Source organism: Puntigrus tetrazona, chromosome 4, assembly GCF_018831695.1.
Source record: "Puntigrus tetrazona isolate hp1 chromosome 4, ASM1883169v1, whole genome shotgun sequence".
NCBI lineage: Eukaryota > Metazoa > Chordata > Actinopteri > Cypriniformes > Cyprinidae > Puntigrus > Puntigrus tetrazona.
In genome coordinates this window covers 15,485,006-15,496,655 of record NC_056702.1, presented here as the reverse complement: position 1 = coordinate 15,496,655, position 11,650 = coordinate 15,485,006, and the positions used below count along the sequence as shown (strand labels likewise).

The window sequence follows — 11,650 nt, the reverse complement described above, 5'->3', positions numbered from 1 at the left end:
AACACATGCACCTCTCCTGCTAAGCTGCGACTGCAAACCTTTGTGGCTGCTGCTGAGACCTCTCTGATTCATGGGGTAACAAATCTTGTTTAAAGTGAGACTGTAATGGATAATGGCACCTCTATGCGTAGGTATGCACAGTGTACATAGTGTGCCCCCTTGTTTATAATGAAGAAACTGGTAAAGAATTGGTATATTGGGTAATTGAAAGGGCACCTGAAAGTGATCAAACATAACCTTTAATGAAACTTCAATGTTCATTTGGTGCGATTGGTCACTATCTGTTTGAATTCATTCATTCTTGGTAAAAAATGTGAGGTAGTAAAATTATCAGAAGAAACAATGAAATTTTTAATACAATTTATTATTAATACAATTTGAATAGTTCTCCATCCAGTCCAGTAATCATTACCAAACACTGCCCTTACATAATGAACACAATGAATGGTTGATAGGAATGCCATTCAGGGATTAGCGATCCAGGAACATTATAATATTAAAAAAAAGTGTATTTAATACAATTACTGATGAAAACGTTGAGGAACAGTTTTATTGATTTTGCAAATAGCAACTGAAAATGAAAACAACTTAAATGATTTTAAAACATATTAATACTAACTTAATAAACTTACTCAGAAATTTAATCACATTTAGGAACAGTGATCCTCTTATTCAGAATCAGAGCACAGTGGTTCTGTTAAGCTTAATATTGTGGTACATAAAGACAAGACAAGAACTGTTGTGCCAAAGGCTATGAAGTACTTAATAAGTACCTAATGAAAAAGTCTCTAAGGCTTTACTCATGGGATTTATTTTTCCTCAAAACCACCTATGGCAATCATTTTTACGCTCAGTTGCCTGACACTAGCTGATGTAATATATGATTATGCCTGAGGGCTGCAGAAGGACCTACAGATTATAGTTACTGACACAATCATGGACACAATCATGTCTAAACGTTCTATATAGATATGTGTTTGTAACAGGCATCAAGGTTAAATAGGTATGTATCTAAGCTTCAGGAGTGTGACAGGGTTACTTAAGCTAATGAAGGCAATGGCAGCTTGCCTAAATGAGAAATGTGAAGGGCAACCCAAGACAAACTCTCAGACAAAGAAAAAAGGCATCAGGTATCAGACTGCCCAAACCTGCATACAAATTCTTTAAACAGCCAGATTCAAATTAATAGAAGGAAAACGTAAAACATATTGTTTTTGACTATACAAATAAAACGTTTTAAGTCACCTTGTGCATTTTTGAAAATTATAAAATTATTTGTCTATCCAGTTTGATAATACTCTTAAAAGTACAAGACCAGGTAATACAGGCAAGTAATTCATATTATCCTAACAAGTTACTTTTCTTACAAATCAGATGAAAAAGTCATCATCACTATGCTAAAGTTATCAATATTTAACTGCTTTCCTACAGCTTGATTACCTGGTTCTAGTTTGACTGGGTTGGAGCTGAAATCTTCAGGATGATAGCTCTACAGGAGCCAGCTTTCTGACATGAACATGAACAGTATATCTGTGAAGATATATTCCAATACCAGTGCCTTGTCATGTATGTATAATAACACAACTATCACAATCAACTTCACAGAGAAACAAAAGTAATAATACCAATTATAGACCCACTTATTGACCTGCCAAAGCATGAATATTAAATATTGTGCGACAAACTTTTTCTCTCTGTGGCTGGGGAAGTGGGTTCAAGTTTCAGCCTGCTTCCTGATAAAGAAGACAAACCAAGGACGAGCGAAAGCCGAGGAGAACCGAAGTGAGTGATAAAAGCAAAGATGTCTCCTCTAGGCACCTGTGTGCAGTTGAGACAGACTCAAAGCATTATCTCTTGCCCACTCAGAGCTTTGGTCGATATTCTGTAATCAAGACTTGTCAATGTTCTCTTCAATGTGACTTCTGCTAAAGATTCAAGGGCTGATTTCCATTTCCACCGTTAATTGAGAGTTGTGGAACTATTTGTGCATATAAAGGTCTGGGGTTGACCAGGAAGTCTAGCTCATCTATAAAATCATTGTCTTTTGAAGCAATACCTCAAAGTTTGCACTAGTAAAAACATCTGTGTCCCTTGGGTTAATAATCACCAGATCATTTGCCTCGGTTACTGAAGAGTCTTTGTGGAGTCTTTTACCTGTCAGATCATCTGCTCCTGATAAGGACTGGATTACTCATTTATGAGAAACAACTTTAGATAAGATTTGAACAATGCTGGCTTGTATTCCTCTTACACAGTCTTGTAGTTCTAAAGAAAAAAATGGGTTTACTACCCCATTCTCTAAATTCACTCCCACATTTTTGCTTTACATGTGCTTTTATATTTTTGAGTGTTTCCACTTTTCCTTCAAAATATTTATCAATTAACATTTTCTCTTGCTTTAACCTGAAAGTTTCTCCACTCACTGCCTTGTCTTCTTTCAGTTGATGATGATGACTGGCAGAGATTGCGAAGTAGTGTGATGCATCAATTGCATTCAAATAATTTCAAAACAAGCAGATATATACAAATATTACTCTTTATAAGTTGGAATAAGCAAACAGCCCAGGGAAAAAAAGTATAGCATACAATGTATACCTGCTTATAATGTTCCTCTTCAGGAACTCGAGCTGCGTCACAAACGCTTTGGGAACGCCTTCAGCGTGCGCCGTTCTGAACCACGTGTAAAGTCTGTCCAATGGAGGGGAGCGACGTCATGGACGAGATGACGTCGCCGACCAGGAAGTATAAAGTGACGCTCTGCGATGCCGGCACCAGCTTTCTGCGTTCAGTAAGCGCTACGTGTTATTGTTTGTCTATTTGCTGTCTGTTTGTCTAGCTTAAAAGAAATATTATGGCTGATGATCAGAGTGTAAAGAGGAAATCTAAGGCGAAACACGCTGGTGTTCCGTCGCGTTTCAAGCGGTGTGCTGATCCCTGCCCTCGTTATATCACGGGTGGGGACACACACAGCTTGTGCGTGGCGTGCCTGGGAGCGGAGCACGCGGCGTCAGCCCTCGAGGGGACTGATTGTCCGCATTGTTTGCAGCTACCGCTGCGAACACTCCGCTCCCGGAGTCTCTCTTTCACGAGGGAGACTTCACCAGCGTCCCCAGGGTGCGGGACCGCTTCCGCCGAGGCGGAGCGACGAACGCACGTCTGGGGATCGCAACTCGATCTGGCGGAGGAGATGGAGACGGGCTCGTCCCTTTCTCCATCGGAGTCCGCCAGATCGGCGCTCAATCCGTGGGTCCGGCCCGTACTCCGGCTTCTTCGCCACGGGGAGGCGCCCACTCGCGCTCACTCTTCCTCCGAGGAGGTTGATGTTGACGTGGTGGACGATGCGCCATTGCACACGCCACAATATGAGGAGCTCTTAGAGGTGGTAACTCGTGCGGTTGCCAAATTAAACATCGATTGGCCCGCCGAGCGTACGCTGAGCCTCAGAAATCTAAATTGGATGAAAGGTTTCTGAGAGCGAAGCAGCCACCTCTGAGACGGAGCCTTCCATTCTTCCCAGACCTCCACAGTGAGCTGTCGAGGTCCTGGGGAAGGCCGTACTCCGCTCGTGTTTTCTCCCCCACCGCTGCTAGTCATTACGGTAATGTGGCGGGAGTCGCGGAGTGCGGCTATAAGGCGATGCCCCGGGTAGAGCAGTCTCTGGCTACCTATCTGTCCCCGGTGCGCATCGTCTTTGAAGGCTTCGACCTTACCATCAAGGCCGCTGAGAACAACGTCGGCTTTGATGGCTATAAAGTCTGTGGCGCAGCAGGATTGGCTGGGGCTTGCATGCACACTATGGCGGTGTTGCAGGCATACCAAGCCGACCTGCTGAAAGAGATTGATGAGGAGAGGGGTCAGGTCCGATGACATCGCAGAACTGCGCCGGACGGCTGACCTCTGCCTCGCGTCACTAAGGAGACCGCCCGTGCTGTAGGGCGGTCTATGTCATCCCTTGTGGCCGCGGAGAGGCATCTCTGGCTGACCCTGTCCGACATGAAAGAGCGGGACAGGGTCTGCCTATTGACGCCCCTGCAGCCTTCTGGCCTATTCGGCGACTCCGTTAATGAGGTCGTCGATAGGTACCAGGAGGCCCGTAAACGGGCGGCGGCGTTCAAGAGTTTCCTCCCACGTCGATCTCAGGGGGCATCGGGACGAGAGATGCCCCCACCGCGTGCCAGCTCCTCATATAGGCATGTGCAAAAACAGAGCGTCGCCTCTCGTTCCCCCCCTAAAAAACAGCAGGGGGCGAAGCGGCGCTCTGGGCCGGGGGCTTCCGGTCCTAAAGACCTGAGGGCCTTTTTGGACAGGAAGTCCACGGCCAAGAAGCCCTGATATGAGTGGCTCAGGGCTTCTGAGGGCTGCCCCTCCTGGGGAGGATCAGTTTATGCCGGGTGTTGAGACTATTTCACTCAAACGGCTCTTTACCAGGAAGGATCAACTCAAAGCGAAATAAAACACAAGACAAGTTCTTATGGATTTTAAGGCTTGCAAAGATTGCTGTCGATTGCAAGCGGGAGAGAAGCAGGTTTCTCCTTAACCTCCCTTTTGTCTCCAGACGGATCTCAGTCCGCCTGAGGCCGGGGGCCGGGCAGGCCCCTGCCTTCTGCCTCCTTCCCTGCTTTGCCTCCTCCTGCTTTGCCTCCTCCGACGCTCAGATCGCAAGTCACTTTATTTATAGAGGAAAGGACAAGATACAGTAAATGAAAACAATTGGCCACATTTCTTGTGCGTCAGAATCTTCACTCCTTCAGATTCTTCCGGTGGCCCTATCAGTATTCTACGGAGGCCATGTTATGACCAAGAATCAAACTGAAACTAAAAGGCCACAGGTGCATAACTGTCAACATTTAACTCCAACATTCCGTTCTCATCAGGCTGACAAAGCCTGGCACCCGATGGAAGCTGTAACTGAAGGATCAAAGTTGCAAAATGTCAATACATAACCCTAACATATCCCTCCTCTTTGACGTTTAGCACCTGAAAAATAACATAATAAGGCATATGCATATTGAACTACATCTCTACTGATTACTGGATTACATAGTCGATGCTTACTTTAAACAGCAAGGTTGGGCGAAAACCCCAGTATCTGAGGAAAAATTCCCAACCGACCCCCAAGATTTTATATGGGCGATCACCTGTAAGGCTTGCATCTTAATCATAATGTATACAATATAAAATTTAAAGCTTGAACATAGGAGGAAAATGTGAAAATAAACTGAAAAGGAAGAATGAAATAAAACGGTGCCTCTTGTTCTCAGCACGGCTACTGTAGCTTATCAGTGTACCTTTTGTATCATAACATCAGCACTCAGCCATGTCACAGCTGTAGTTTTAACTGAGACTTCACACATGATATTAAAAGCTCTCCATTTCTCTCTTGGTGGAGAAGTATGGTAAAACTGGAAAAGTCTGGCTAATCATTTTAGTAATCATTGCCCTTAAACATGGTAAAACACAGATCATGCATAAACATGTTCAAATCAAAATGAGTCTTTAGTTCATGTTGTTCTATGAACCAGTCAAAATTCACTTAGTTTCAGTTTCCCTTTAATCGTCTCTCTCTCCTCCGCATCCATCCACAGCAGGACTCCACGCCATGCTAAAAATGAGTAGGGCTCTGTTGGTTTCTTCACCGGGTTGAGACCAGCGAGGCCTATTGCCTTCACCACCCTTTGTAACCGGACTTCACACCCATACTCGTCGTTTTAGGCAGGAAACTCTGTGACCTTTGTACAGTGGCTCTGATGAATCCACGTAGACCTCTCAGCGGTCTTCAAGGCAGTTGGGGTAGTCAGCACCACGTTGCTTTAATCAGGATGCTGTCGCCTGGTTTCACTCTTGAGACCTGTGGGGACAGAGGAATATCTGGCAGATCATTTGCTCTCACAACATTTCAAACATTTTAAATTTCAACATTTTGTTCATCCACTCTGCTAGTGTATGCTGCTCTTGTGGTTTCTCACACACATCATCACACAGCGGTAAACTGAACGCATACAGTATTTGTACTGTTAGCAAGGTGTCAGTTCAATAAAATCCATGTGGATAAACTGAAAAGGTAGTCTGGCTTTGGAAATTGACCTCTCTTAGGTCTGCAGTTATGTTTACAGCAGATCAAACAAGATTCACAAAATTTTTTTTTTTAGTAGTTATTAAACCCTGGTGCATAACACCTGGTGCATAAAACCCTATGCACCATCCCTCCTGTTGACACATGTTTCCCTTGTGTCAAACTTGCTGCTGTTTTGTACAAACTTCGTGGAAGGCACAGTTTGCCTTCAAGTCTGTATTGTGTCTGCACCAAGCAAGGTCATGCTTTGGGAGAGGGCAGTGAGTGCAGCGAAAGTATGGGCCCTGTCTGCTTTTCCTTTTTTATTTTTCAACAATCCCTGTCCATGTTCTACTGCGTCTCGCAATGCCGCTCCATCATGAGCTAACGGATCATCATTCCTGTCTAGACCCATGAAGTTACCCCTATACTGGCCATATTCGTATTTAAAAGCCAATCTCACAACTCTATCAATCTCTTGGCCATTTAAACGATGCGTGCACGTATCAGTTGGTGAAAATTCTCTAACCATGCAGTAAAATTTCCAAGTGGACCAAGTGCATTTACTGCCTCTTTAAGTTCTTGGTCTGACCATGGGCGATACGCATTAAGGTATCTATTGCGATCGTCCTCTACACCGTAATGTGGATTAGCCACTTGGATGGCTGGAAAAACGGAATCTGATTCTGATGAAAGGTGTGAGGAGTTCAAGGGGTCTTTTTTATGCTCTTTTTCTTTCTGCACTGCAACCAATCTTTCTTGTTTCTCTCTTTTTTTCTCTTTGACTTCCACTTGTCTTTTATCAGCCTGCTCTTGCCATTTCGTCGCTTCAATTAATTGAAGTTTCAACAGATCAACCTTTTTTCCCTTGGCTAAGGATAAATCAACCTCTATTTTGTTTATTAAGAGAGCGCAGTCCCTTTTGACTAATTTACCACTGAAATCATATTTTTTATTCCACTCATTGAGATATCGCACACTGTCTGCCGAATCTGCATGCATAAACTTTGGATCTCCCATCAATTTACTTTTTCCTGCGCCCATATTTGCTTTTTGGTAAGAGTCAACGATTAGTCACACGTCTGATCAGATCGTCCACTGCACCAAGCTTCTACAGACACTAATCTGTCTGCGGATACAGCCGTCTGAACAAACCAACTTTTCAATTTTGACTCAAACCCAATATAAATTTTATGTTTGAACAACACAACTCCCCTTCTAGTGGGGAAAAATATCAGTTTGTGTTATTCCTAAACCACAACAACCACCTTATTCACCGTAAATCCTAGTGATTCATAATGACGTTCATACAACACATTCATACCATTCATACCCTGCGCGCTTAGAACAATTTTTGTCGACAAACCAATGTCCCAGACTATTGGTCGACAGAATTCGTCTGTCGAGATTACTGTGCTTCCAAAGCAGCTAGTAATCTTGGCTTCACTGTCGATACAGATCCTTCACCTCAACAGGCAAATCACTGGCTACGAACTCGAGCCGGTACCTATTATACTGCAGTCTCATCCACATACAAACCAATGTCCCAGACTATTGGTCGACAGAATTCGTCTGTCGAGATTACTGTGCTTCCAAAGCAGCTAGTAATCTTTGCTTCACCCATAAAAAACAATACCGGTATATCACCTGATCAGTGCGTTGAGTTGTCCTTCCAACGGCTCCCGTCAGACAGCCCGGAGAAGTTGATTTTTCCAGACGAAGAATCACCGACCCCCCTCGAATTCACGCGGGTGGATTTTCTTCAGGCAGCTATTGCCTGGCTCTGCAGAGACTGTCTCTCGGCTCCTCTTCGTCCTCTCCTCCTCCGCTCTGTCGTGTTGGGATCCGGCTCGAAGGACCAAGTAAATGTTGAGACTATTTCACTCAAACGGCTCTTTACCAGGAAGGATCAACTCAAAGCGAAATAAAACACAAGTCAGGTTTTTATGGATTTTAAGGCTTGCAAAGATTGCTGTCGATTGCAAGCGGGAGAGAAGCAGGTTTCTCCTTAACCTCCCTTTTGCCTCCAGACGGATCTCAGTCCGCCTGAGGCCGGGGGCCGGGCAGGCCCCGCCTTCTACCTCCTTCCCTGCTTTGCCTCCTCCTGCTTTGCCTCCTCCGACTCAGATCGCAAGTCACTTTATTTATAGAGGAAAGGACAAGATACAGTAAATGAAAACAATTGGCCACATTTCTTGTGCGTCAGAATCTTCACTCCTTCAGATTCTTCCGGTGGCCCTATCAGTATTCTACGGAGGCCATGTTATGACCAAGAATCAAACTGAAACTAAAAGGCCACAGGTGCATAACTGTCAACATTTAACTCCAACATTCCGTTCTCATCAGGCTGACAAAGCCTGGCACCCGATGGAAGCTGTAACTGAAGGATCAAAGTTGCAAAATGTCAATACATAACCCTAACACCGGGTCAGACGGCACCCGTTCCTCCTCAGGGCCCTCAGGGAGTAACTCCGCTATCTCTGCCCTCGTGCCAGAGTGCGGAGGCTTCCAGCACGTTTCCCCAGCCGGATTCACCCGAGGGCGCGCCACGGCCGGGAACGCGCTTCCCCTGCGGGGGTTCCGTTTACAGCTAGCCCGTTGTCTGCCTGCCGGTCAACCGTTTCAGGCCACCGGGTTACCTGTATCTCACACACCAGAGGTCAGCCTCGAGAGGCTGATTCCCTTAGTAGATTATTTAGCAGCGTGGAAACTTCTGCCAAATGTATCTCAATGGGTCATACTAACGATAGAGAAAGGCTATCGAATTCAGTTCGGTTTTCCACCACCGACATTCAGGGGAGTCACACCGACAGTAGTCGGCCCCAGCAGGCTCTGGTGATGGAACAGGAAGTAAGATCCTGCTCAGGAAGGAGGCCATCGAGGTGGTCCCTCCTCATGCTGTGGAATCTGGGTTTTACAGCCGCTACTTCATTGTTCCAAAGAAGGACGGGGTTGCGCCCTATCCTAGATCTGAGGGTCTTGAACCGCTCAGTCAGCAGACTGAAGTTCAAAATGCTTACCATCAAGCATGTGGTGACTCAAATCAGATCCGAGGACTTGTTTGTCAACATAGATCTGAAAGACGCATACTTCCATATATCCATCCTTCCTCAACACAGGAAGTTTCTGAGGTTCGCCGGGAGCGTAGCATACCAATATCGAGTACTTCCGCTCGCCTAGCACTCTCACCCCGCACATTTACGAAGTGTATGGATGCAGCTCTGGCTCCACTGAGACTCCAGGGCATCCGCATACTCAATTATATCGACGATTGGTTGATATTAGCTCAATCAGAGCAGATGGCAGTTCAACATCGAGATGTTGTTCTGTCTCACATGGGGGAGCTGGGTTTGAGACTGAACGCCAAGAAGAGTGTATTGCGCCCCGCTCAGAGGACCACATACCTAGGCGTGGTGTGGGATTCGACCACAATGTGGGCACGCTTGTCTCCTGCCCGTGTGCAGTCAATCCTCATGTCAGTCGAGAGAGTCAGGGAAGGCCAGTCATTCACTGTCAAGCAGTATCAGAGACTGTTGGGCCTGATGGCAGCTGCGTCCAACGTGATACCCTTTGGCCTGCTGTACATGAGACCCCTACAGTGGTGGCTCAGGACCAAGGGGTTCTCCCCGAGGGGAAACCCACTCCGCAAAATCAAAGTGTCACGCCGTGCAGTTCGGGCCTTAGACTTGTGGAGAAAGCCTTGGTTCCTGAATCAGGGCCCAAGGTTAGGAGCTCTATGTCGCCGGACCTCCCTTGCGACAGATGCATCCCTAACCGGTTGGGGTGCAGTATTGAACGGGCGCCCGGCCCACGGTCTGTGGAGCGATCACCACCAGGGGTGGCATATCAATCTGCTAGAGATGTTAGCGGTATTTCGTGCTTTGAAGCACTTTCTCCCAGACCTGAGAGGTCACCATGTGTTGGTGCACACCGACAACACAGCGGTGGTCTCTTACATCAACCACCAGGGAGGTCTGCGTTTGCGCCCCTTGAACAAGCTGGCGCACCAGATCCTTGTGTGGTCCCAGGACAAAATCTGCTCGCTGAGAGCGATCTACATCCCTGGGCATCTCAATACGGGAGCCGACACCCTGTCGAGACAGGGGTTGAGGCCGGGAATGGATGCTTCACCCGACGTGGTGAAGCAGATCTGGTCGAGATTTTACCAGGCAGAGGTGGACCTCTTTGCTTCTCGAGGAATGCACAATGTCCCCTCTGGTTCTCTCTAGTTCATCCAGCTCCCTGGGACTGGATGCCATGTCACAGGCGTGGCCAAGGCGTCGCCTGTACGCATTTCCCCGATTGCCCTGCTCCCCGGGGTTCTGGCGAGAGTGCGCCAGGACGGAGTCAGACTACTGTTGGTAGCCCCGTTCTGGCCGGGCCGAGTATGGTTTGCGGACCTCATCGGCCTAGTAGACGGTCATCCGTGGGAGATCCCCCTGAGGCCGGATCTACTCTCTCAGGCGGGGAACAATAGTTCACCTCGCCCGGAGTTGTTGAAGCTGTGGGTGTGGCCCCTGAGGGGCTCAACTCATAGCCTCTGGTCTTTCAGCTGAGGTTGTTGAGACCATCCTCCAATCCAGAGCTCTCTCTCACGAGGAGCGTGTATGCCAGGAGGTGGGAAATGTTCACTTCCTGGTGTGGAGATCGCCACTTAAACCCAGTTAACTGCCCAGTAGGTTCAGTGCTGGAGTTCCTTCAGGCGAGATTCTCCACCGGGTTATCCCACTCCACCCTAAAGGTCTACGTGGCAGCTATATCTGCATATCATGACCCTATTGGTGGCCACTCAGTGGGTAAACACCCATTAGTTACACGATTCCTCCACGGTGTGCTGAGGCTGAGACCTCCAGTGCGGACCAGAATTCCCCTGGGATTTGGTTGTGGTGTTAGAGGCTCTGTGTAAGGCACCCTTCGAGCCCCTCAAGAGGTTCCCACCGGTCTTATCTTTTAAGACAGCATTTCTCCTCGCCATCACCTCTCTGCGGAGGGTGGGAGATCTGCAGGCCCTCTCAGTGGCCCCTACTCACCTGGACTTTGCCCCAGGCATGTCCAAGGCTTTTTATACCCACGAGTGGGTTATACACCTAAAGTGCCCTCTGTTACACCACAGCCGATCGTACTGCAGGCCTTCTGTCCTCCCCCCTTCCAGGATCCAGACCAGCGGAAGTTCAACTGCATGTGTCCAGTGCGAGCACTGGACACTTATGTGCGCAGGACTGCGTCTCTGCGGAGGTCGGACCAATTACTTATTTGTTTTGGTCCGACGAATAGGGGTGGCGCTGCCGCTAAGCGGACTGTTAGCAGGTGGATAGTTGAGGCTATCCACCTGGCCTATGAAGCCTCTGCACTCCCATGCCCTCTCGGGGTCAGAGCGCACTCTACAAGGGGTATGGCGGCCTCTAAGGCTTATCTTAGCGGTGTCCCCCTCGGGGACATCTGCAACGCTGCGGGGTGGTCCACGCCCTCCACTTTTGCCCGGTTTTACAACTTGGACATGAGGGCTGCTCCTGGCTCCTCTGTCCTTTCCTGATGGGTGGTCTGAGGACCCCTTTTCAGGCAGGGCCTTGGAATTATGGCGGCGTGGGCATCTCGTTC

At 47.5% G+C, this 11,650-nt stretch overlaps 1 pseudogene; it reads left to right on the top strand.

Annotated features, from left to right (window-relative positions):
* Positions 1-8,789: 8,789 nt before the first annotated feature.
* Positions 8,790-10,512, top strand: LOC122342876 (annotated as a pseudogene).
* Positions 10,513-11,650: the final 1,138 nt, after the last annotated feature.